The 26567-nt window shown below is 41.2% G+C and overlaps 2 pseudogenes; both read left to right on the top strand.

Moving 5' to 3' along the window:
* The window catches only part of LOC130222311 (zinc finger protein 850-like), a 535728-nt pseudogene that overhangs the window by 132857 nt on the left and 376304 nt on the right, over positions 1-26567 (top strand).
* LOC130222306 (NACHT, LRR and PYD domains-containing protein 3-like) overlaps positions 1238-26567 on the top strand; it is a 33429-nt pseudogene continuing 8099 nt past the window's right edge.

Below are 26567 nucleotides of genomic sequence, written 5' to 3'. Positions count from 1 at the left end.
ATGAAATAAAGTTTGCAGATCAGTTCTACACAGATATTCTCTTCAGTTATAACCCAGATCCAGCAGTGGTTAATCTGATAGTCTGTCAGCACTTGAGTTTGACACCCCTGGCGTAGATCATCCTGTATGTGCTTTAGGAAATCCACCAACGCTCAAAAGTAAAATACAAAAGTACAGGACAGGACATCTGAGGAAGAGGCGCTGGTGTCAGCTTTACAGCATTCTGGAGTTCACCCTGGAGGCAGTAGTCATGTGATTACTGGTAATGCAGACCATAATCCTCTTGCTTTTCTGCACGGGATGAGGAGAGTTTATTCAGTATCTAATGATGATGATGATGAAGAACAGATCTTGAATATCCAATATACTGTAAAGATGTAAACACCACAGCTTTCGATATATTATTGTGCTGTAAACATATAAATATGAGTATTTGGTTTGTTCAGAGCTTTTATTTCCAATTGGTTAATGCTTGAAAAGATATTGGTGGGGGGTGTTACATTGGGTGGTTTGTTATATATATATTAAACTGTATATTTTCCAGAATCTGCTAAATATACCTCAGATAAGTGCACAAGCGGTGTTTGAATTACACACTACCACACAACTCCTCTGAGTTACATTTTCCTCAGCTCAGAGTCTATCTGGTCCCTCTCTACATTGAGTTAATCAGACAATTAAATGATGATTGAGTACTGATGATGAAGACCTGGTGTTAATAAGCGGAATCACTAAAGAGAAACACAAACACTTCAACTGACTCCAGTCACAGGCTTAGATGAAATCAGATGAAATAACCTCAAAAGCTGAGCAACATGTCTGCCATCCTGGAGTGATGAAGCTGTGTCTGGCTCTGCTGTGTTACAGAGATCAATACTGTCTGAAACGTCTCCAAAATACAGCTTATTATCATTGTTGTTGTGCTACTTTTACTCTTTTAAACTCTACACACTTCCCATCAGGGACAATATAAAATACACAACTTAACTGGGGCTAAAATTCATTCATTGTAACTTGTGTTACTGAGATTATAACAAGTACATTATAGTAACATTATAAGTACATTTGGAAAAGTGACCTGTTATTTTACAGTGACTGCTTTACTTTTGGGCTCGCAACACTGCTATTACCAGCTGAGCAAAAGTCTCCATTTGTATCTTCTATTCTTATCTACTTGTATGTCTGTGTTTTTCATCTCACTGGATATTTTCTTATGTCTCAAACAGGTTGTGACGTGTTTTCCAGAAGTGAAAGAATTTTCAGATGTGTTGTTCAACTCAACAGTTCAGCGGAGGAACAGAAAGATCTGCAGGCATTATTTGAGGTGAGAGTTTGCTCTTTCTGTGCTTTATATCATCTATGAGTGTCGTCTGATTATCCGTCGATCATCTCTTTGTGTTTCTGAGACTTCACTGCTGAGCTGAAAATATTCTGATGATTTCAGTTCCACATTTTAATGTCGAGTGTGTTTCTGGAAGAGGATCACAGAAAGCAAAAACCTTCTCATTCTGATACTGAAATCTGTGTCCACTGTGCTCTCGCTCAACACAGTGGACATTTCTTTAGTTATATCGTTTTAGTCGTTTGATATGCAGTGGCACACAGTCGAATAATTCACCGAACAGATCAGCCACTTTTGATGCTCATAAACAATCATAAAGTCCTGCAGAAATTAGGAGGTTTGCTGGAGGTCCAGCTGTCGTGCAGTGAGGGGTTTGCGTCTTTAATAATATACGACAGTTTGATTTCATTGAACAATAAGAATGATTAAGAAATCCATATGAAACAGTCTCTTAAAAGTCACGTCTCGCCTTTAGTTTCCAAAGTGAACAATTCTCTGGCACACCTCTTCCAACTGGGCCAGGATCGGCCAACTGAACTGCACCTGAGCCCAATTCAGAGCACTCACACTTCTCAAACATACAGGGAAAAAGGCATGGCACGGTTCGGATAGCATTGTGTGAGTACACCCTTACAGAAGCTCTTAAATGCAGAAAACTCAAACTGCAATAACAGTATTCATGAATGCATTTAGTTTGTTTTATGGGTGTAAATTAGTGGAAAAGAAGAGCTCAGTATCTTTATATGACAATAGTGATTTACAGTACAGTGGATTCACACAATCTTATTCGTAGATACATGAGCTGAAAACCCTGAAGAGTTTCAGCAGTCAGACCGGTTTCATTTGTTTGCCTGAAGTGTTTCTGCTTTAACTGATTCTGATGATAAACAACTGCTGTGGCTACAACTGTCACCTGTTTTACATTATTTATACACTTTTATTTTTCTAAATACTATTAAACCTGTACATTTCAGAGATCATGGCATTTCTCAAAACAAAAGCAGAAAACAAACTGACAAATTCTCCTCTAAAATAAGGAAAATCATTTTCAAAAGTACATTCAGACATTTATTTTTATTTTCGGCTTAGTCCCTTTATTAATCTGGGGTTTCTACCACAGAATAAACCGCCAATTTATCCAGTATATGTTTTACGCAGTGGATGCCCTTCTAGCTGCAACCCAGTACTGGGAAACACCCATACACTCTTACATTCACACTCATACACTAAGGGGAAATTTAGCTTACTCAGTTCCCCTAGAGCGCATGTGTTTGGACTGTGGTGGAAACCGGAGCACCCGGAGGAAACCCACGAAATCCAGTTTGATCATGAAGATATGATGTGTAGTCAGAGTTGCAGGCAGGACTAGAAGGACTAGAAGGATCTATCAGCAGTAGAGGCTTTTGCTCTGCTTTTAATATTGGTGTTGAGAGTAACACATTACAAAAGTAAAGCAATCACTGTAATATATTAGTTTTTGCTGTAATGCAGAAATTTAACAGATCACTTTTACAAGTTTGGAAATATTGTACTCGGTACAATCTTAGTGATGCATGTTGTGGGTCTGTGTGTTCTTTCTGTGTTGTATGTGTGTGGGTGTGGTATGTGGTAGGCTGATGTTCTGTGTTTACCTTCAGCATATGTGCGGTCATGTGGTAATGTTGTCACTGGTGATTCCTCGTTGCTTAGCACCACTCAGCTGATTCATCAGCACGCTACAGTTGCTGTGCATTACTATGCTTATATCTATGTGACAGATGGCAGGTGGGCGGATGAAGGAAGTGCCCCCCCCCCCAATATAATAGTAATTACACCAATTTACCCGACTACGCCACTTTGGGAATCCCACCCAAAGAATTAATACACCCACCAACTATAAAAAGGCACTGAAAAAATGGTTGGCTTTTAGTAGCTCTGCACCATAGACTTTTAGTTGCCAGTTATGATTGCTGACCCACCAGAGATTATCCGATTAGAGATGAGGCGAAGATGAACATTTGTGTGAACAACCCATTTATTGTCACCACTCAATAGACTTGTTTTGTAACACTTGTGTTGTGGTTTTTCTAAAATATAAAACACATTGAAAAGGAAATATGAATATACATAATGATAATCAAACAAATCACAATAGTAAAATACAGTCAATAACACAGCACAAACATTAAGCTTGATAATAATGTAATGTGCAAATGATTGTGGACAAATTGTGTCAAGCTGTTACTTCAATATACCCTAGCATGCATAGATGTAACTTGACACCTTGTTAACAGAGCGCAGATTGTACAGCGCCTCACTCACAATGGCTTTAAGGGTTGTAATTGTTTACAGGGTTGTAAATACATGTTTACAATACAATGTTTTTTTGCCAGTTCTTTGAGGTCAGAATTATACTGCCATTGTTGTATTATGAGCCAAGGGTCCAGATTTACTTTTTTGAACATCAGTGTTCATGACTGCATGATTTTGTTGTGTTTGGTCATCAAAGATCACCCCAGGATTCCTGACTGAATGAAAAGGATTAATTGTAGCTGATTCCAGTTTGATCATGAAGATATGTTTAGTCGGCATTGCAGACAGGACAAGATGTTCTGTTTTAGCTAGACTGAGCTGCAGATGATGGTCTTTCATTCATGTGGAGATGTTCTAGGTAATGAGGTCCAGGGAACAGGTTGTATATTGCCCTGAGAGAAGTTTGGACTCTTCTAACTTTGTGAGAGAGGAGGAGAGTGATTTATCTGCAGTAGGAGTGGATCTTAGCTGTTGAATGTTTTAGGAAACTGACCACTAATAATTGGAGCAACTTCATTAATATGCATGATAGCTTCGAAGACTGCTTTTACCTGTTACAGTGTTCAGATGGCAGAGAGACGCCATGTTGTGTTGCCAACTGTAATTAAAACAATTGAAGAATTATTTGAAGACATGAGTTGTCAGTGTTGCATTAATAAATGTGCCGCAATTAAGGTTTTGTTTCCATTAAGTGTCACATCCTCGGTCTGATCACTGGTTCATTCCTTGTGCTTCGTCTTTAACTCGTTTTGTGTTCACTCACACCATGCTTTGTTTACTTCTCGTTTCCCCACCCATCCGCTCTATTACTTTTCATCAGGCTATCTAGCTAATTCCACTCACCTGGTTTCCTTGATTTCTCACCCTATTTACTCCTCCCTTAACCGTAGTTCTGTGTCAGATTGTAGCTGTTCCCCTTCCTGCATGTCGGGCGATCTCCCGGTCTAGTTCTGTTCCTGCTTAGTCCTGTGAGTTTTGTCGTGTCTGATGTCCTGTCTATTTTTCCTAATATTGTTTTCTCCATCTGCCTTCAAGCCATTTCCCACCCATTTTTGTATCGCTGCCCATCTGACTCTCCGTCTCTACTCAGCCGGCTTTCGTCTCTCTCTCGCCGGTCTCAAAGCCTCCGTCTTCTTCGTGGCCGCGCGGATTCAGTCAGCGGCTGCCGGACTCATCGCCCCCTGTCGGGTGTCAGGATATTGCACCCACTTGAGGATAGTTTCTCTGGCCTCTTCGGAGTTGTTTCATTTTGTATCATTTTGATGACTATATTACCTCACTGTTCTGTGTTTTTTGTGAATTGTGAGCCACTGTGCCAGCTCCATTACGGAGGAACTTTCAGTTTTTTTTGTTGCCCCCTTGAGAAAATTCAGGCTCTATAAATAAACATTATTGAAGACCTGCACCTGTGTCTCACCAATCTTGTCTTCATCCAGATCCCTGACATTGAGAGCACTGTTCTCAAAAATACGTTTGTAAGAAACATTTTTTACCCAAGAGCTTTTCACATCTGAAAATGGTGAAATCCCAATTTGCCACTCATCTTCTTTTAAAAAAGACACGGTTCCATTTTGTGTTAATTGTCCTGTCTCTACGGATTTGGTTTTACACCCTCTTCCAATGCATTGATGAAATTAACAGTTGGATGTGCCAAAAGTTTCTTCAGTTAAATAAAGAGAAAACTGAAGTCGTTGCGTTTGGGAACAGAAATGAGGTTCTCAAGGTAAATGTGTACCTTGGCTCTAAGGGTCAAACAACAAAAAATAAGGTCAAGAATCTTGGTGTTATTCTGAAGTCAGATATGAGTTTCAGTAGTCATGCCAATGGTGGTGATGGTGACTTTAGTCTATGTGGTCCACATATGTTTTAAGATAACTGGGTCACATTTGCCATATCTTCTCTGGGCCGCTTTAGGCTCACAGCCACATTAGCCACAGCTAACTGTGCCAAATCTTTGCCTTAAATGGCCTATGTATGAATTTGAATATTTGGCCCCCCTTTGCCATTGTACAGGTGGGCCACTTCAGGCTCACATTTATTATGTCTGGGCCGAAGGAATACCACCAGTGCCGCATAACTACCTAAACTGGCTCACATTCATATGCTATCTGGGTACTGTCTCTTTTATTCTTGTTTATCTAAAGCACTTTGAATTACCACTGTGTTTGAAATGTGCTATAGGGAACAGAGATGTTTTGTCTGTAGTAAACAGACTTTTGGGTTTGTGTTTGACGACCATCACTTCTGAAGATAAGAAAACGGGCCAATGAAATGCCAATTGAATTGGGAGAGCTTGGCTGCACAGCTGAACCTCATGAGCTCATCAATGCTAAATCAGTCAGCTGCTGTGGCAGTGGAGACACACGTCTCTGTTCCCTTTTCGGGGAATGTGGGTTACAGACGTAAAGTAAACAGACTTTAAGAGACAGTATGGAAAACGCCACAGCAGCCAAGTCCGCCACACTCCTGATGTGCAGTTTTCCAAGCAAAGTGTGAGCGCACTGACATTACCAAAAGCGCAACCTTCCAACATCCCCTAGGCCCAAAATATTACCATTACATGGGAATAATAATAAGAATTTAGATCGGGGGTCGTAAATGTGCTTTTTACCTAGCTAATATAGACTAGGGATTTTTAGAAAACGACAGTACATTAGGAAAGCGTGCCAGTCCCCAAAGGGGGAGGACGCTGCGGAAACCACCTGCTACCCAAGAGGGGAGATTTGATGATAATAAAGCATATGGACTAGCCCTAATGAGGGGGAGTGCTACATATAATAAGCGGGTTATTGGTTAGGGAAGACACGGGTCTGCCTGATAAGGGGGAACACACAGTGGTAAATAATGCAAATGGCATCACCAAAAAAGCGGAATGCACATAGCTGGCACCGAACCTCAGCATACGGGTAGACCAAACGGGCATACCAGACCACACACTGAGCCATGCACTCGATTCCTCCGCTGAGTCAGGTGCTGGGGGCGGTGGAGGACTTCTCTAGGGTTCACCTGAAAAGGGAAACTTACTATTAGAATAGAAAATGCTCACACATCTCAGAGTTAGGGAGCCTGGCGCAGCAAGCGTTTATTGACACCAAGCTTAATTTCCTCCCGATTGACTGGGGTAACCAGTAACTGGGAGGAAATTGACTCCACTCGAGGATATAAGCTCAATAATGTGTTAGGTGCCGCCCAGCCCACAACCCTACATGATCTGTTTAGAGGCGCTGCATACTCACGCTGAAAAGGAGTCGCTGACCGAAAATGCCACTGAAATCCTAACCATCCTGATACCAACGCGTTCAGCAGAGCTGTCTAAATGACAGAAAACTTATAGATACTGATCGAGTGGCTCAAGGGATCTAATCATAACCGCTGGGGCTAGAGAGATCCCAAGAGGGCGAGAGAGGGAGCGGGGATGGAATTAAACATCTCGTGCCATACACCTCTGAGGAACCAGCTGATGAGATAATGCTTTGTCAGTGCGCTTCCATCCCCACCGAGAACGGGGATGACCGCACGCCAAACCATTCAGTGTGGAGGGAGACAGCCTGCGCTACAGCTATCCTGAAGGAAGAACACACAACACTAATCTGGCATATCCAGGGGTTTTCTCAGAGAGAATTCCCACACAACGAATAGACTCCACCGCAGAACATAGGCAAGCCTAATAGGGTGCTCTAGCCTGAGTGACTGTGTTAACCATCACACTGATAGGTCACCTAAGTCCACCGTGCTCTGTCTAGAAGCCATTCAAGGAGGTTCAAGAGCCCAGCACGGGTACCAGAGGGTGCCCGTCCCAGAAAAAGGAAGTGCTTTTTCCAGGGAATTCTTCATGGAGGGCCGTAACGAGGAGTTTGAGTCTGGAAACTCAGGTCCTCAGGGCCTGTTGGTGCTTGTTTCCCCGACCTTGCACTGTGTCTGTGCGAGCAGGCTCACTGGGGAAAAGAAAGTGCATATTGAGTAACCCGGGGCCAGCTGAGAGCCAGCACCTTTGTGCAGAGCAGGGAAAGCAGCCAGCGAAGGGCCGCTCAGAAGAAACAGCGGGATGACCTGGGCTTCTCTGAATCGTGCCCAAAACAGCTATAACATACCGGGGTGGAACCTCCGTTCCCCCGAAAACATAATGGTCCTGAGAGCATGTAAGCTGGCATGGAGAGCTTATACGGGATATGAACAGCGCGGCTAATTAGCCGCAAGACTCCGGAGGAGTTGATGTGCACTATCGAAGCCATGCTGGCTGTCCTAACCAACATGTGTTTCCCCCTCCCGCTTCGGTAGGGACCGGCGGAGAGCAAGAAAAATTGCCAACAGCTCCAGGCAGTTGAAATGCCAATGCAACCGAGACCAGTTTACGAACCTGCAGCTGCATGCTCGATACACACAGCACGCCAGCCCATACTGGAAGCGTCTATCATAAGACAGCATAACTAGATACTTTTTCTAAGAGCCCTCAGGCCCGTAGAACGCAAGATCCATCCAGGGGCTGAAGGTGCGGAGACACAGCAAGGTGACGTACATGATCTGGGGACCCGATTGCAAAGCCAGCACTGAATTGGTCTCATATGAACAATTAAGTGGCATGATAACAAATAATTTCAGTGAGACCACTATAACTGCCGAATTAATCGGACAGGGCAGCGCCAACCCAGCGCGCTAAGAGAGCACCGTGATGCAGACCAAGTCTAGCTCCAACCCGAGATGAGAGAAGCTCTGCCAGGGGGAGAGCCTGCTCATACTTGGTTGACCCTAAATTCAGAGACCAGCGAGAGGGCATCCTCCAAGCATGGAAACAGGGAGAGACCGAAGGGGAGGACTGTTACTACAATGCTTGGCCCCCACCGGAAAAATCACAGTATAAGGAGGAAGAGAGCGATACATGGAGTGAGCGTCCTTAAGGTCTATATCTGCAACCAATCCCACAGACGGACACACTGGGGGATGTGTTTTTGCATGAGCATCTCGATTGGCATCCTGAACAGAAGACAGATTAAAACAAGCAGATAGGAATGGTATAACCCACCACTCTCTGGATAAGATGAAGGGGGGCGTAAACCCATTCTTCATCTTGGCTGGAGGACTGTCTCGATTGTATCCTTCGCCAGGAGGATAACAATCTTCTCACATGAGACAGGGGGTGGCATAGCGATGATCGCTTAAATAGCTGCTCTTTTGAGATCGCTATATACATTCACTGGTAAAGAACGGTTCTCCTCCTCTCCAAGTGGCCCGCCTCAGGTTCGCTTTGTGGTCCGATTACTGGACTTAAAGGTGACCAGTGACGGGAGCATCAACTCCCCGCGGGGGGTGGGGGTTGGCTTAGCGCGTTCACTAGCCAGTGGAATGGACTGTGACGGCGGAGCATTTTGGAGCTGCAAGAAGAGCTTACTCGGCGAGGAACAGCCTGCACGGACGGGTCTGATAGGGAGAGCAGTTTTCCGAGCCCACCAAGAGATGACCTGCTCCATCGCGCATGGCTGATCTTTCACCACCGAGGACTTCTGGGTAAAGTCCCCAATGGTGTCGCCGAGAAGACCTGCCTGGGATATGGGCACACTAAGAAAGAGAACTTTGTCAGCGTGGCGCATATCTTCAGGGTAAGCCAAGGTGGCATTTCCGGACCACTATGTGGCCATCGTCCTCCCTAAGGCACAGGCGGCCGACTTGAGAGTCTCATGAGAGTATAGTCGATCACCGTGCAATGCTTATGCATAAGCCTGGGCAAGAACCGCCCCTGTGCAGCACAGCCAGGAGGCCATGGTGCATGGCAGAAGCGGCATGGCTTGCAGCGGTGTGGACTGTGGCTGAGAGACACAGATAACCTAGCCGCCTTAGACAGGGTTCCTAGCTTCCTAGTTCCTAGCCTAGGCGGCATCCACCACCTGAGGAAATAGCTTAGTACCCACTGGCCGCCTCGCCGTTAAGGGAGGTGAAGGCGGAAGCGCACGTGGACCGGGCAGAGAAAAAACGCCCTCTATGCCAGCCTCTGCGAAGAAGGGGACGGGGGCTGAAAGATTAATCTTATAATAGCCTACACATCTAGTTGGTTCAGCGGTGAGACTGGGGGACAAGCCATCTCCAGCCGCACTGCTGAAACAGCTCAGGAAGCGCAGCCATTATGTCTGATTCGAGAACCGTGACAGCACATTGCACCCCGTAAGATGGAAGCGAGCCTGGTCTGTCATCTGAGCATAACAGCTCGCCCTGCGATGTCGCGATGGACCTTTGATTTCTGGTCTCATCAAGCGGAGGCGCAGGCATCCCGTGGAAATCTCGTGGGAGCAACGGGGGTGTAGGAAGCCGCGATCTCAGCTGTGCAACAGCCACGCCCTTACAGTGAGAGCATGAGCTGTCCGCGGGCACCGCATCGACATGCGGGACCCCCAGATAGCGTGTCTTCAGTCTCGTGATCGGGTCTGAAGCAACAATTCTGAGGAGCTGACTCTAGCAGCTGGCTGATATAGCGTTGATGAGCTCTTCAGATTCAACTGTGGAGCTAAGCTCTGCCAATATGACATTTCATTGGCCTGTTTTCTTATCTTCAGAAGTGATTGGTCGTCTAACACACTGCCAAAAGTCTGTGTGCTACAGACACACATTGGAGTTATGAAGGGGAAATAAAATTGCCTTGCCTTGCCTTAGTGTTTGATCAGTGTTCTTTTGTTTATGTTTATTCAGATGGCAAAGTTAGTTAGTATCATCAGCAGTACTTTGTCAGTTTTTAAAGACATACCTTAGTCAACCGAATGTTAACCGAATTATGTGCTATAACATGTAAATCGGGATCATGAAAGGAACATTCAAAAAGCAACTCATGTAAACACCTTAATCATATTATTGTCTTATTCAGATAAAGGCAAATAATTTAATTACTGATATCCATGTAAACGTATTCACTATATTGTACTTTAGAGCATTAGTCACATTTCCACTGTTGTGCCAGTGCAAACCAGGGCTTTTGCCGGGCCTGGCCGGGCCATGCCAATAGCCTGGGAGCATGAGCAGTGAGGTCGAAATCATGTTGCATTTCCACAGTCGGGCTAGTAGCTTGCAGCAAACAGTGGTGGAAAGAGTACTAAAAAATTGTACTCAATTACAAGTACTATTACATTGCTGAAATTATACACAATTATACTCAATTACAAGTAAAAGTACTAGTGTTAAAAAGTACTTAAGTAAAAGTACAAGTTACTCTTAATAAAAACTACTCAGAGTACAAATTACTTTTTTAGCTGGTGGTATTATCCATAATTGCTGAATCAGACAAGATCCAGGCAATAAAACACAATTCACCCACCCCTAAACATTCAGGAACGTTCAGGAAGCTGCGTGAGCTCATTATCCCCTGGGAAGAGAGCGATGAAGATGAAGCCTTCAACTTCACAAAAATGTATAAAAATGCTACAAAAGTGGACCAGAATAAAATACTCTCCGCTAGTCTCCGCTGATGTCAAGAGGAAGGCCACCCAGATAGCATACAGTTCTGGGCCACATCTGGGCCAACTAAAGCACATATGGCTCACTTCTGGCAATGGCAGGAGACATATGGGCCAGATCTGGCCCGCACACACATGCCAATATTATCATGAGTTGTGACTGATTGCATGTGGGCCAGATGTGGCCGTATGTGTCACATTGGGTGTAGTGTGAGTTGTGGCCTGCTGTATGTGGGCCAGATGTGGCCTGTGTGTCACACACCGGGTGTAGTGTGAGTTGTGACTACTTTGGGAGAAACGCTTAATACTCTATTACCTGCGACTCATTTGTGTTCTGACCACATGTGCTTGGTTGTACACTATATCAATAAAGTGTTTAGAGTTTTAAAAACACTGTTGTAACACATTGAGCCACTAAGCATTGTTCTTATGATGTTTTTCAACAGGAGGAAAATGTGAATTACTTCCAAACACTTCAGATATAGTCTGTGTTAGTAAATGCAAGACTATTAATGAAATCCAGGCATAACACTGTATGACAACGCTTCAGGTGACGGTTCTAGAGCCTACAGCTAATCAATCTGTCAGATTCTGGAGGGCATTACAGTTGTAAAGAACATTATAAATGATAAATGATAATTTCACTCACCTGGAAAACGGAGGCGACGTGAATGGTTTGTGACCTGGACTTCCTGGAGCCAGCCCCCCAAGGCGAGTCAATATATTGCAAGTTTTAATTACTTCCGTATTGGCTTCCCGAGGGAGAGCGGGAGGTTGCCACTTGGTCATGGGCTGCTGTATGTGGGCCAGATGTGGCCCGTGTGTGACACACAGGGTGTAGTGTGAGCTGTGGCCTGCTGTATGTGGGCCAGATGTGGCCCGTGTGTGACACACTGGGTGTAGTGTGAGTTGTGGCCTGCTGTATGTAGACCAGATGTGGCCCCTGCCTCCCCTAGAACTGCCACTGTCTGTCAGTTTCCACTAATGTCAAGAAGAAGGCCAGGGGTTACAGTGAAATACTGCCTTTTTTCCTGTGCTCCTCCCCATCACAAGATGCCTGTCTGCCAGGCGACATTTCTAAGTGTCCTTTGTAAGTTTATTTTTTAAATAATTCTTTACATGTAGCTGAGTAGCCTATCTGAAGATTTATTTATGCGGTTGCACTTATTATTTATAGCCTAAAACCTCACATTAATTCTTGTTGTTGTTGTTGATTATAAGGGAACATAAGGGTACAGCAACCAATAAATAAGCTATTATTATTATTACAGTGAAATAATTAATTAAATATGGCGGGGCGAAGTGATCTTGTGTCGCGGACTCTGCAACAGAGAACTGTGACACCGCGGCTCCGCCCACTCTGATCATACAGGTTTGGTTTTCAGCAGCGGTGTGGAAGGAGCTTTCCCTCTTTCTGTAACAAGCTACAAGTCGTTTATCTAACTAACTTAATCTTACTTATCAAACAAAACATTGATTCACTAGCCTTTCTTAATGGTATTACTGTAGTAGAATATAGCCTGGCCTTCACTGAGCTCAAGTAATAGTTTAATGTACAACAAGTGTGAATGAACTTAACTGTTGATGTCTTAAATAATAATGTCAAATAACCAACATTTTTCAAAATGGATATATCTCGTTTTGCAACGAAACTCTTTATATATATATATATATATATATATATATATATATATATATATATATATATATACACACAAATAAAATAAATAAATGTCTCAAATTAAGTCTTCTTACTTGTTTTACAAAAAAAATATTGTAACTTTATAAACAGTATTAACTTATCCCATTGTCATGGGATAACAAACAGCAAGGTTTCTGCAGATATCATAATGTCAAAATTTAAGACTTTTTAAAACCTTTTTTAGACCATTAAGTATTAAATTTAAAAACTATATCTCAATATCAAAAACATGCAAGAGAAAATGCACAATCACAACATTGTGGTTGAATAAAATTATTTAAATTGAACAGTACTGAAGACAGGTTAGATGCACGACTTCACTACAGGAAAAAAACAAACGAAACATCTTAGGGCTGATTTATACTTTCGCCTAGCGCTGCATCGCGCACCTCCGCTGACTGTGCGTGCACCTCACGAAACAGACGAGGCTTTTATACTTGACGCGTTTGCCATTTTTAAAACGACGGGGTGGTCAAAAGAAACCCACTGTAAAGTCAGACGGATAAAGAGAGAAGTAGGAAATTTCCGGAACTACGTCATATCATTAAAATTGTTAAAGATTTTAAAACTAATTATTTTTTATTATTTTTATAATTTGTCACAATGATTACAGGGTGGCGCAGTGGGTAGCGCTCTTGCATCACAGCAAGAAGGTCACTGGTTCAAGCCTTGGCTGGGTCAGATGATGTTACTGTGTGGTGTTTGCATGTTCTCCTTACATTTGTGTGGGTTTCCTTCAGGTGCTCTGATTATAAAAGGAACAAAGCTGAAAAGATAATGAATGACAGAATTATTATAATATAACCATTCCAAAAAATGTAAATCTAACTTTGATGCATCACTTGCTTTTGTTCATATTCTCGGACAGTTCTACCTATTAAAGTTAAAAATCAATGATAAGTGAAAAGGGGTTGCTCTACAAATATATATTTTATTATGGCAAGAATAAAATAAGAAAAAAACTTTTTTTTTTATTTTACCCACTCAACAATTCACACATTAGTGTCTGGCTAGTCTCTGTCCTCTACTTATAAACTGAAAAGGCAATAATTGTCCAACAATCCTGTCCATTATCACCAATAAAGCCTGGAAATTGGGCATCAGTATACTGGAAACTGCAAATATTATTTTCCAGTTATCAAAGACATAATTTGTTAATTAATTTTAGTGTGTAGCTGTTGTTTAATTTCAAAATTATACATCAGTGTAAAACCTGGATGGACGGACGGATCAATAAGATGTGTGTTGTACAAAATCTCTTCAAAGTGTTTCAAATTCAACACAAATTAAATGCGGCGTCACGCGATCTGTTCACGCCGCCAGCCGAAATCATGTCACACGAAAAGCGAACCTCTGCAAACACTGCAATGACATCACATTCGCTGCGAGCACTGAGTCCAATAACAGAAAGCTGATTGGCTAATGCATGTTAGTTTCATTTGTAGTTGTAATACTACAAATTACATTACGACTAGTGAAATAAAGAACTAATAATGAAATAAAATAAAAAAACCTGTGCAAAAATATTTAAGAATTAGTATAGCGAATTTAATACTTTTTAAGGCTTAAAATTTTGATTTTTAAAGTTCAGACTTTTAAAGACCCCGTGGAAACCCTGTGTAAGCCAGAGGGTACAGCAGAGGGCAGGTGTCATCCACTTATTTTATGCGCTTTCTGGATGTGCACATAAAAACGATCAATGGAAACGCCATGATGCGCATACATTTTGAAAATGTGTGTGAATGGACAAACCAGCCGGCTGAGCACAAAAGCGTCTGCACTCCTTGTCTCGTGCCTTTAAATGCCACTGCGCGTTCACTGCGTGTCAGGATTGCAAGTCATTTATTAAATGAAGATAATATATTCACACAGCTTCTCCTACCGCAACAAATTCCGTAATTTCCTGTTGATATTTGTTGCCAGTTAATCAGGAAGTGGCGATTTTGTTCTCTTTGACTTGTTGGACGGAAACGCTGCTTACACATAATTTTACAACTATGTGTACACCTATTCATTGTACAAATCGCTGTCAACATTGCCAATTTTACATTGTCCTGTTTTTTTGGGAGTATGTTGTTGTATTTTGCACTGTTGTTGTATTTGGTTGAAATATTAATTAAATTACAGTACTCTGTAATGAATTGTGATTTTAAAAGTAACTTCAAGAGTTCACATTTAGATATTGCTTGATGCTATTAGCAGGTTTGGCATGCTGGAGAGAACCCTGAGCTCAGAGATAATTGAGCCCAGGGCTCCAGCATGGTCGATAGAGCATGTAATGGGAGTACGAGATCAGGTAGTTCTTGAAAGCTCCTCGTGGTAAAGGGGGAGAAGGGGTGGATGGGAGGTTTCTTTGGAGAATGAAGATAAGGGAGTAATTTTTGCTAGGCTACTTATAGTGAGTTTGGATTAATCTGATTGGCTAAGTAATGATTGTAGATGAGAGATCAGCTGCAGTCAATCATATCACATGCTCCTCTCGAAATTAGTTTGTGAAACTTCACTTCAAGAGTTCACACTTAGATATTGCTTGATGCTATAAGCAGGTTTAGCATGCTGTTCTGGGAGAGAACCCTGAGCTCGGAGATAATTGATCCCAGGGCTCCCGCCTGGTCGATAGAGGATGTAAAGGGAGTACGAGATCAGGTGGTTCTCCAGAGCTCCCCAAAATGCATAAGACTTGGGACAGCAGCCGTGTATTTGAAGGGGAGTTCAAAGGGAGTCAATTGCTCGAGAAACACTCTGAACGGTGATAGAGCTGGAAAGTGGCAGAAATTTATATATACATGTATATGTGTATATATATATGTGTATATGTATATGTGAACTCCTGCGGGAGTTAGGGGAGTGAAATAGGGGAGAAAGCTGAGTGAAACTCAGAGCTGGAAGGAAGAAGGCTAAATGGCTGGGTCGTGCCCGTGCCCTTGGGAAGTTGAAGTGGCTGGTTAGTGGCCCAGCTCTTGGGAGGTCGACGTGGCTGGATCATGCCCTCACCCTTGAGAGTTTGATGTGATTGGGTTGAGCCCGAGCCCTTGGCCCCTGGAACTAGTGTGTCTGCTGGTGAGAGTCTTCTGGCTTCTTTGAGATGGCTGTGGCTAAGGCGAATGTAGGATTTGAAGGCGTCGGAGGACCACCTTCCAATGTTTGTATGTGCTGTTGTGATAGCCCTTGTGTGCGGCTGTGGTGGCGGCTCCGATTCTGAATAAGTGACTAGAGTATGATTCTGGTGGGAAGCCTGAATGGTGGAGGACTGCTTGAGATGTTTTGGAACCAAAAAATGTGTTACTGGGTGGTTTTCGGATGCCTTCGTAAGAGGGCTGATTTGTGAATTAGCTATGGAAATCAGATGTGGAGCCATGCGTTAACTTGTGGAACAATTTGGATTCTGCTTAGATAGAGCTGGCTTGGATGTGTTTTTGTGAATGGAGTTATGTGATGGATAAACTGATTGTAAGCGGGGAAAATTAGGGAATGAAGTGTTGTACGGGGAATGGAAATGTTTGGATGTGTTCTGTGGTGAGGAATTATTGAGATGTTCTGGGGTTACTTCTTAAAATATATGTATGGATGTTGATGCAAATTGTGTATGCACAGATTATGGGGATATCATTTCAGAAGGAGGGATGGGGTCGGATGCGGCTCTGCTTCTGGTACCATTTACTGGAAATAAAAGCGAGAAAGAGAGTGAGCAATCTACTTATTAAACCAGTAACATGTACAACAGTTATAATGAATTGTTTATGGCTGAAGTGCAATTGAACCGATGGAGAAGCAGCATTAGAGTGAGATAATGATAACGCCCTTTATTTATGCAGTGAACAGTAACAGTAACTTCGTTGTAACCGTACGTTCACACCAAAAGCGGCGAGAGTGTCAAAGTAGTCATTCATTTTCAATGAGAGCCGGCAGCGAGAAGCAGCACGGCGCGTCTTCGCCGGTGTGGGCGTCGAGGAGAGTTGAAATCAAGTCAACTTTATGGTAATAGGCTATGATGCGGTTCGGCGGCAAGCAATCAGAATGGAGAAGTCAACCGCTTGAGAAGAGTTCAGAGAACACAGACCTGTGAACTTTGTTTCCGACCACAATTGTTCCCATGGGTTTGCATATTGTGGTTGCCGGATTTACAATGTTTTCTTACAGGAACATTCATTAAATAAGTTACTGGCAAGTGATGTGCATTAATGTTTTATATCTTTATCTTTAAAAGAGCCGGAATCTCATGCGACAGTACAAAACAGTATTGCTGCTTCAGGATATTTTAGACATTGGATAACCTGAGGATTGTCAAAGACTGATTACACACACTACTTAAGCAGCACACTCACTCATTCCCATAGCCGAGTCTTGTTTACTGTAAGTGACATTTCAACGCTTTTCTTTTGTCTTGTTTTTCCGTGTGTTTACCCTAGCCTTGTAATCTTGTTATCCCTGTCTGCCGCCTGCCTTTCGACCTCTTGCCTGATACTTTGACCACGATTCTGGATTGTCTATATACATCTGTTTGCACCCGTGTTGACCATTGCTTGCCTGACTGCCGAATAAACCTGCATGTGGATCCTCACCTCAGTTATCTGTGTCACTCCCCGTGTTACAGCTAGACGGCGTCAAACATTCAGCCCAAATGCTCCAGGGAGACCTGAAACATATAAATTTTTCCCTAAGCTATATGACACTTAACCCTTAAAAACACAAACAGCCGCCCGCAGCTAAAAATAAGTATTGTTCTTAAATGTTTAATAACTTTTGATCTGCTGATCTGATCCGTACAATTCAAAGATTGGCATAAAGAAGAGAGTCTCAGTTTTCCATCGACATAACACATTACATTACATTCACTGCTCCGCAGTGTGGTTACGTCATCACATTTTGACAACGCTGATTTCACAACGGAATGCACGTGGCTTGTGTCTCCGAACAAACCAGACATGATGCATTGACTCTCCTCCATGCCCAGATTGGTTCAAACTCAATCTCTCTCAACCAATAAGCATAGGTTTTGCTTTGTGGACCACCAATCAACATGCTTTTGGTGAATTTGAACAACCGGAATTAGAAACAGGCTGTAAATGTACGTGCGGCTGAAAAAACGCAAACAAGCATTTTTGCATGAAATAATAATGAAGGTAATTTCCCTTTAATTATGAGAATAATTTAGCAATGTTGCATATTACTCGGTTATCTTAAGTAAAGGAAACTCTTGTCTTTCAGGACATAAGAGCAAGAAATAAAACATAGACCATAGCCTATATTTCGTTGCGCTCAGCAGCTATCCACTAATAAAGCTCCACATTTATAATTTCATTTTTAAATTTTACCACGTCATATAAAAACCTAAACACTTGTTTGAGGACATAAAACACATTTTTTTACTTGCAGCCTTTCCCAATCTGTTTATAAAGTGTGCTGTGCTGTGCAGGACTGGATGACAGAAAAGAATGTAGTTTTTGATTTTACTCAACCAAATAATGCTTTGTTTGCACGATTTTATTAATATCGTCTTATCCAAATACTTTTTAAATAATATTTCAAAACTTAATTGTTTTTAGAAAATATCTGAAATCTTTTTTATCAGACAGGCATTTGTAAAATAAAAGTTTAAAATGGCTAAAACGGTTTAAATAATTTGTATTGTATATACCTAAATTGTTATAGCTTTTGTTTGTTTTATATTGGTTTAATATTTAATGTGATTTTATTATATCCAATATTTGTAATCCTTTAAATGATTTCAATATAGCTTAGGCTATTTTATCTAGATATGACACTATATTGTGTTTAGCCTACAAAAGTGGACAGGTAATTTGTAAATTTGATGTCTTTCAGTTGTATTTATATTTTATTATCGTCAAAATAAATAAATAAAAAAAGAAACCCAGCTGCTCGCGGCATCAACAGAGCTGTCAAGTGAGCGCTCTTTCACCTGGTCTCTCTCTCTCACACACACACACACACACATGCATCTAAACACGCACGTTTCATGCACAAACACACCTTTTAAACTTAACAAAAACTCTCGACAACTGTTTCTGGCTGCTGTGTCTTTATTATGGTGTAAAGATTATTATGCGTAATTGAAACATCAAGGAGGACGTTGCAAAGAAATATTACTTATTGAATCAAAACTACTTTATTATTTTATGCAACAGCCTTACATTTAAAAGGGAAACATAAGGGCGATTATAAGCAAAAAAAAACCCTAACCTATAAGGGGTTTTATGATGTAGCCTATCTTAAACTGGCCAGCTTTATGTTTTTCTTTCCCTTATTTATTTATTTAGGCTATTTGTTTGGCACATGTACTCGTGTGCGATCTGAAAACTAGTGTATTGGCACACCAACTTTACCAGCCTCAGGCAAATTCCACCTCTCTTTCCACTCTGCCCTGAAGCCCCAGTTGGCCTCTTTGGCCCAAGGTATTTAGCAGGTCGAAAAAGACCACTTGCTGACCCTGAGGAAGCCCCGCTTTGGCCCGATCAGGCCCCGGAAGTGACAGTGGAAACGTGACTGGCCCTGGCACGCTCGCTTTAGGCATTATAGTGGAAACACGGCTATTGGTATTCACTAGCACACTCATTATGTGCGCATCCATCTATCTATCTATCTATCTATCTATCTATCTATCTATCTATCTATCTATCTATCTATCTATCTATCTATCTATCTATCTATCTATCAGCAATGGAGGCTTTTGCTCTGCTTTTAATGTTAGTGTTGAGAGTAACACATTACAAAAGTAAAGCAATTACTGTAATATATTAGTTTTTGCTGTAATGCAGAAAAATATCAGATCACTTTTCCAAGTTTAGTAATATTGTACTTGTTACAGTCTTAGTAACGCACATTACAATGACACACTTTAGCACAAGGTTTAGTGGTGTATTTATATTGTTGTGTCTCTGATGCTAATTATCTAAGGTAACAGAGCAACAGACCAAAAGAGTAAAGTAAAATTAGTTGAGGTGAGCAAGTAGCAGTCCTCTGCCTCACATGACAAACATGTTTACATTTATGTTAAAGTAGTTTCACAAATGTACAAATGATAAAAGTAAAATCAGAAGCATAAAAACAAACAAAAGCAGCCTTTAATGGCTCGTTTCCACTGACTTGTACAGTACGGTTTGGTTCGGGTCGGTACGGGTCACCTTTATCAGGCTTGCATTTCCACTACCAAGGGTACCCTTTTGGTGGGCGTGGTGTATGACAGAAAGTTTCAGTCGACGTCATTCTTGCTGGAGGAAATGTCTACAATAAAGCTGTACAGGTCACTTGTATATCATATGAGAAGCACTTCTCATAAAACAGATGCTTAACACACATAAATACTTGTGTAGAAATGTTTATTACTAACTTTTCAATGAACATGAGTTGATTATAACTGCAGATCAATGACAGTGTGAAACAGCCTACTGTAACGTCTGTAATTATATTAAATAAATGAACATATATGAACACATACAGACCCTTACAGTCTCCGATATGTTACCAACTACAGAAGAACTACACACAGCAGACATTTCATCCTATTTAGGTTCAAAAACAACACAAAATATAGCCTACAGTCAGCAAAAACCTCTTATCTGTTTCTGTAATCTTCAAATCAAATCACTTTTATTGTCACATCATCAGCAGCACATGTGCGGTGATGAGTGAAAAGCTTAGATGCTGGCTCCAGACAGTGCAAAATACAGACAGTGCAAATACAACGACAGTGCAAAATGCAACAACATACAACAGCATACTCTCAAAAAACAAAAACAAACAGGACAATGTAATATTGGCAGTGTTGACAGCAATATGTATAATGAATAGGTGTACACATAGCTGTAGGCAGTATTGTTTTAAGTATCAAGGATAGGTTAAAGTGCAGTGCATGCTACATGTTGATGGTGTGCAGTGAGGGGTGTGGAAGAGTTTGTGTAGGGTGTGTTAAGTGTTCATCAGCCTGATAGTCTGAGGGAAGAAACTTTCCTTCCCTCAGACTATCAGGCTGAGCACAGGCTTCAGCAGCACATGTAGCCTTTGTTAGACAGTAATTCCATCATTCCCAGTTCATATTAGTCCAAAAGGTGAAGATAATAGTTATACATGGCAATTTGTTCATGTTTGCTGAAAAAATAATGTGCTCCTTTTTTCCAGCTTCTCCTTTGCTTTTTCGCGCTTCACTCTTGCGTTTGTCAGTTTCTGACAGGATCGGGTTTCAAAAGCACGTCAATAATCAAGCGCAGGTTATTATCATCAGCTCAAGAAGTTTGTTATTTCAGATATAGATGCGCGGCAACGCAAGGAAGAAAGCAAAACCACTCGCACTTCAGACTGCCTCATAAAAAAGGCACAGGGTAGATTCTACTCTACTCCATGGCTTTGTGGCTGTTCATCAAGACGATGACGAGCTTTGTTTGAGCCCAGGTCGACCATGGCTCATTATTATATGTATTTATAATTCCGCTGTAATCTCTCGCTGTGTATTTTAAACATAGCAGATTTTTTGTTTTCATTCTGGCTTGTTGCGTGAGCGAATGACATATCTCTGTAAACCAATAACGTTCAGCTGCGCGTGTGGCTCCGCCTTTTGGTACCCTTTCTCGTGTTTGGTACCCTTACGAAAGGGTGCCGAAAAAGGGGTACGGTACAGTTCGGTACGCCTTTTGACAGTGGAAACGGCCAAAAAAGGGGAGGGAGTAAAATGATTTAAACCTTCAAATGAAAAGAAAACAACAGAAACATACACTAATTACCTAAACAACTTTTCAAGCTGTTTGGACAGACATTTGTGTATGTATAGTGTATAGACCATCATATTGAGGTGAGATAAACACAACCCGTCCTTTTTTTTTTTCAATTTAAACAACATAAAAACGGTGGACCAATTGGAGCGGTTTTAGATCGAACGCAACTTGACATAGGAGTACGGTTGTGCGTGTCTAGTGTGCCGTGGCTCTAAGCGATCATCCGGTGCCTCAGTTCAAAGTTATTCAGTGTGCGTGGTGATTAGTCTCTGTGTACAAGCTCAGAACTTTAAACTAGCACACAGTTGGCTGTAAAACTATACAAAGACACAAATGATGTGTACTCTCTGCTTGGTCTGTGTCTGAGTTGTACATGTATGGCTGAATGCTGGTCTTCTCACTCAAGTTGCTTCTGTCTTTCTGCCTGTCTGTTGCCAAACACAGAGCGGGGGAGCTTTTGGCCCTGCCCCCTTGTAACTAATTTTCATGTGAAGCAACACACCCCTAAAACAGCGAGCTTTGGACACCCTCCCAAAATGACACTTTTTAACACATTATAATAAAAAAATCTGAATTGTGTTTTGAACTGAACCTAAACTGGCACACTCAGAAGAACCATAATATTAATATTAAATCATAAAAAAGGGGTAAACTATGTGCCCTCTAAAAAAAAGTGAGCGATTGGTCCATATTTAAATTTCTGTCCAGAGAGGTCATGTTTTGATCTTCTATTGGTCTCACACATCATGTGATGCAATTTCGCAGGTCAGAGTTCACCAAGTTTGAACTTTCCAATGCAGTGAGCTGTGAAACTTGTCACACGAGCTTGCGTTTCCAGTCTGACACATTTGTGTGTGTATCAATGGAAGTCTATGGGGAGAAAAGTTCAGTGTGACTGCAGCTTAAGTTAGCAGCAGAGTTAAAGTTAATGAGACAACTAAGGGATTAATTAAGTGATGATTGAGCCCTGATTATGAACACCTGCTGCTGATAAGTAGGTAAACTTTCAACATTTTTGACTCAAAAGTTGCAGCCACAATATCGAGTGTTTGGAATAATCAATACATTTCCTCAGTAGGATGAATGTCCACTGGTCAAATTTAAGGCAACTATTTTAATAAGCCTCTTCATATTTCCATTGAATCTCTGTATGACAGTAAAGGGAGTTCCCAGATCAGTCGGAGTTACCAGACTGGTGCTAAAGAGTAGTGTGTTTTAACTTTTTATCTGATTGGCTCTGATGGGTTTTATCCATATTTGCATCATTGATACTGTGATTGATCTCATAGCCAGGAGAACCCAATTAAACTAGGTCAAGCTGGACTTTTTCCTCTTATCCTGGATTTCTTGATTCAACTTTTGTGCAATAACTCTTTGGTCGGCATCGACACCTAATAAGCCTTTTGTTTTACATGTTGTTTATTGCTTAATTTTTTATTTGCTCCCATCGTGGTTATCCTTTTATGTTTATTTTTCTGTTTAAGCATTTGTGTACCTCAATCTAAGAAGAGCCTCAGTTGACTGTTTGCTGCTAAGTCAGAATTGTTTGATTTGGATGGCTCAGTGGTACACCTCTCCAGTCACTACACCAGAGTAGGGATACTCATAATAATCGATTCCCGGTTCAGTTAAACGATTAAAACTTATTATTATTATTTTTTTAAGCCTGCCTGCATAAATGTGCAACACATATTTGTTAACTTGCATGACGGTAACACATGCAACCACATGTGCCTACAGACATATTTCAGACAAAAACTGGTTTTATTAGTTTCTAAAATGGTTGTGGTTTAACCAGTTGAACATCAAAAAAACACTTCTGTAAGATGATACAGGAAGATAAGTTACAGAGCTTCTGCTCAAGACACCAGTTAAGTAGAGGAACGATAAACATCTATATTATTCCTGGTTAGTAAGTACAGCTTAAAATAGCGACAATCAATTTTCAAAACACAGCTTTGTGAAATGTCAAGTTTCTACTCACAGGTCATTTTCATTATTCAAATAATAAATAAATGCTTAGGTCCATATGTTAATTGTGAAACTAATTCAGATGTTGCTCTTGTCCTGTAGCTGTGAATGGATGAAGCACCATGGCGAATGTTAAACAGCTGCTCAAGAACTCACTGGATGAACTGGTAGAAGATGAACTAAAGGACTTTCAGTGGTATTTAACAAATGACCATAGAGATTTTTCAAAAGCTGAAATGGAGAATGCAGACAGGCGGAAGACAGTGGATAAGATGGTGTCATGTTTGGACCAGAAAGAGCTGTGAAGATCACAGTGGACACACTAAGAAAAATAAAGCAGAATGACTTGGCTGATCAGATGGAGAATACACATAAGCAAGGTATTGTTTAATTCCTTGTCAAACTTTACAAATGTGATCATTTGACATGTTTTTATCAGTTCAAATATTTCATGTTAAAACCCTGTCCTAGCAATGGTTTTTGAGTCAGATGTATTGTCATAACATGTATTGCACAGCTATTTAACCAGATAAACAGTCAAATTCAGCATTGCTATGGACAACAGTGATTGTCAATCATAATGCTAATGCATGTAGTTGGGTGCCTGAATTTCACATTATCAACATTTGTGGGCTTCAGGAAGCTGCATGTCTGGTTGTGCTGAATGTGAATATATTGTTTGTCTTCTTTCATCTAAATTTGTTTAAATTGTTAAATTGCAATTGTTCTTTTTCATAAAGGGAAGCACAGGACATAATCATGTTTTACAACTTTTCCCTCTCTCTTTTAAAGGTGCAGCTCCAGAGAACTGTAAATCTTCTCCTCTTGATTACACAAACACCAGCCATGAACTAAAGGACAAATTAAAGGAGGAATATGAGCAGATATTAATTGGTAATTCACAGACGGGTTGTCAGAAGTGCCTGGATGATATTTACACTGATCTATATGTGGTGGAGAACGAGATTGGAGGAAGAGAGAATGACCATGAGGTGATACAGATGCAGTTAAAACACAACCAACAGACAGCCAAGGATAAACCAATCAAGTGTAATGACATGTTTAAAGTTCAGCCTGACAAAGATCGAAAAAACAGAAGAGTCCTGACACTGGGGATCGCAGGAGTGGGAAAGACTGTGTCTGTCAACAAATTCATCCTTGACTGGGCTGAAGGAAAAGACAATCAGGAAATACTCTTCATATTTCCACTGCCGTTCCGTAGACTGAATCTGATTAAAGAAGAAAAGTACAGTCTCATAGGTCTGCTTAACAAGTACTTCTTTAGTAGACCTGGAGGACTGATCTCTCTTCCTGAAGAACAAGGTAAGGTCATGTTTATCTTTGATGGACTGGATGAATACCGCTTTCAATTGAACTTTAAGGAGGATGATGGATTTACAGATGTTGATAAGGAAATGACAGTGAGTGAGATAATAACACATCTCTTAAAGAGACAGCTGCTACGCTCTTCCCTCATCTGGATTACATCCAGACCAGCAGCAGCTAGTCTGATACCCCAAAACTACATTGATCAGGTGACAGAGGTGCGAGGATTCAATGATGAGCAGAAGGAGCAGTACTTCATCAAAAACAGCAGTCCTGGGGTTGCTGGAAACATCATCGGCCACATCAAGAAATCTAGGAGTCTGTATATTATGTGCCACATCCCCGTCTTCTGCTGGATCTCTCTCACTGTTCTTCAGCGTTTGCTGGGTCAAAAGAGCAATGAAAAAACACCCACAACTCTCACAGAGATGTACATCAACTTCTTACTGTCTCAAAAGCAACAGATGAAAGAAAAATACAGCAATGATTCTGAACCTGAAGCCAATGCCAGGTCTTTTGATGACATTGTTCTGAAGCTTGGGGAACTGGCCTTTAACAGCTGGAGGAAGGACAACTGATATTCTACAAACAGATCTGGAGAAGTGTGGCCTAGATGTCAAGGAAGGGTCTGTGTTCTCTGGATTATGTACTCGAAATGTTTCAGGAGGAAAAACCCCTTTTCAGGGGAACAGGTTTACAGTTTTGTACATCTCAGCGTTCAGGAGTTCATTGCTGCTCTCTATGTGTTTTTCACTTACAAAGACAAGAAAGCAAATCCATTTCTTGATTCCAGGAAAAATGAACTGACACGGAAACTGTCTACAAAGACCCTGTTTCAACTTCATAAGGATGCAGTCAAGAAGACTTTACAAAGCAAGAACGGACACCTGGACCTTTTCCTCCGGTTCCTGCTGGGTCTCTCACTGGAGTCTAATCAGAGTAACCTGAAGCAGCTCCTGCCAGGACTGATGCTTAAAACTGACAAGATCAAAGACACGACTGACTATATTAAAAAGAAAATAGAGAAGACGAAATCAGCAGAGAGGACCATCAACCTCTTCCACTGTCTGAATGAACTGAAGGATGACTTTGTGGAGGAACTCCAGAAGAGTCTGAGCTCAGGAAATCTTACAGCACAGGATCTGTCCTCTGCTCAGTGGTCGGGTCTGATGTTCGTGCTCCTGATGTCAGAAGAGACTCAAGAGAAGTTTGAACTGCAGAAATACAGAAGGTCTGATGAAGCACTGATGAGGCTGATACCAGTGGTCAAAAACACTAGTAGAGCACTGTAAGAGTTTATGTCTACACTTATGCTCATTTCACACATCGATTTGCAACACATCTGCGACCCATAAGTTATATGCATGCAGGGCAGAAACAGCACAGACTATTTGTGCTTTCACATCAAATATGTATTACTGATCTCCTGCTGTATACAATATCTGTTCTCCTTATGTTTACTCCATTTTTAGACTTTCTTTTCAATGCTTTGACTATTTTTACACAATACAATAATATAATCTCTCATTTCTGTAAACACATTGAACTGTGAAATATAGATAGTGTGCATTTCAAAACTGACAGCTCTAATACGTTAACATGAGCTTGAAAAAGGGATATAAAATATTGATTTTAAGTTTTGAATAATAACTAATTATTAATTATCACACAAAATTGTGAATTGTTAACTAAAGAAAACTTTTATGTTTATTTTACAGCCTTGGATTCTCCCTTAAATTCAGTATTTACATAGTCCATATATTGTTTTTACCTTT

This window comes from Danio aesculapii, chromosome 4 (assembly GCF_903798145.1).
Source record: "Danio aesculapii chromosome 4, fDanAes4.1, whole genome shotgun sequence".
In the NCBI taxonomy this organism is placed as follows: domain Eukaryota; kingdom Metazoa; phylum Chordata; class Actinopteri; order Cypriniformes; family Danionidae; genus Danio; species Danio aesculapii.
The sequence above is the reverse complement of the archived record's forward strand: the minus strand, read 5'-3'. Positions and strand labels throughout refer to the sequence as shown.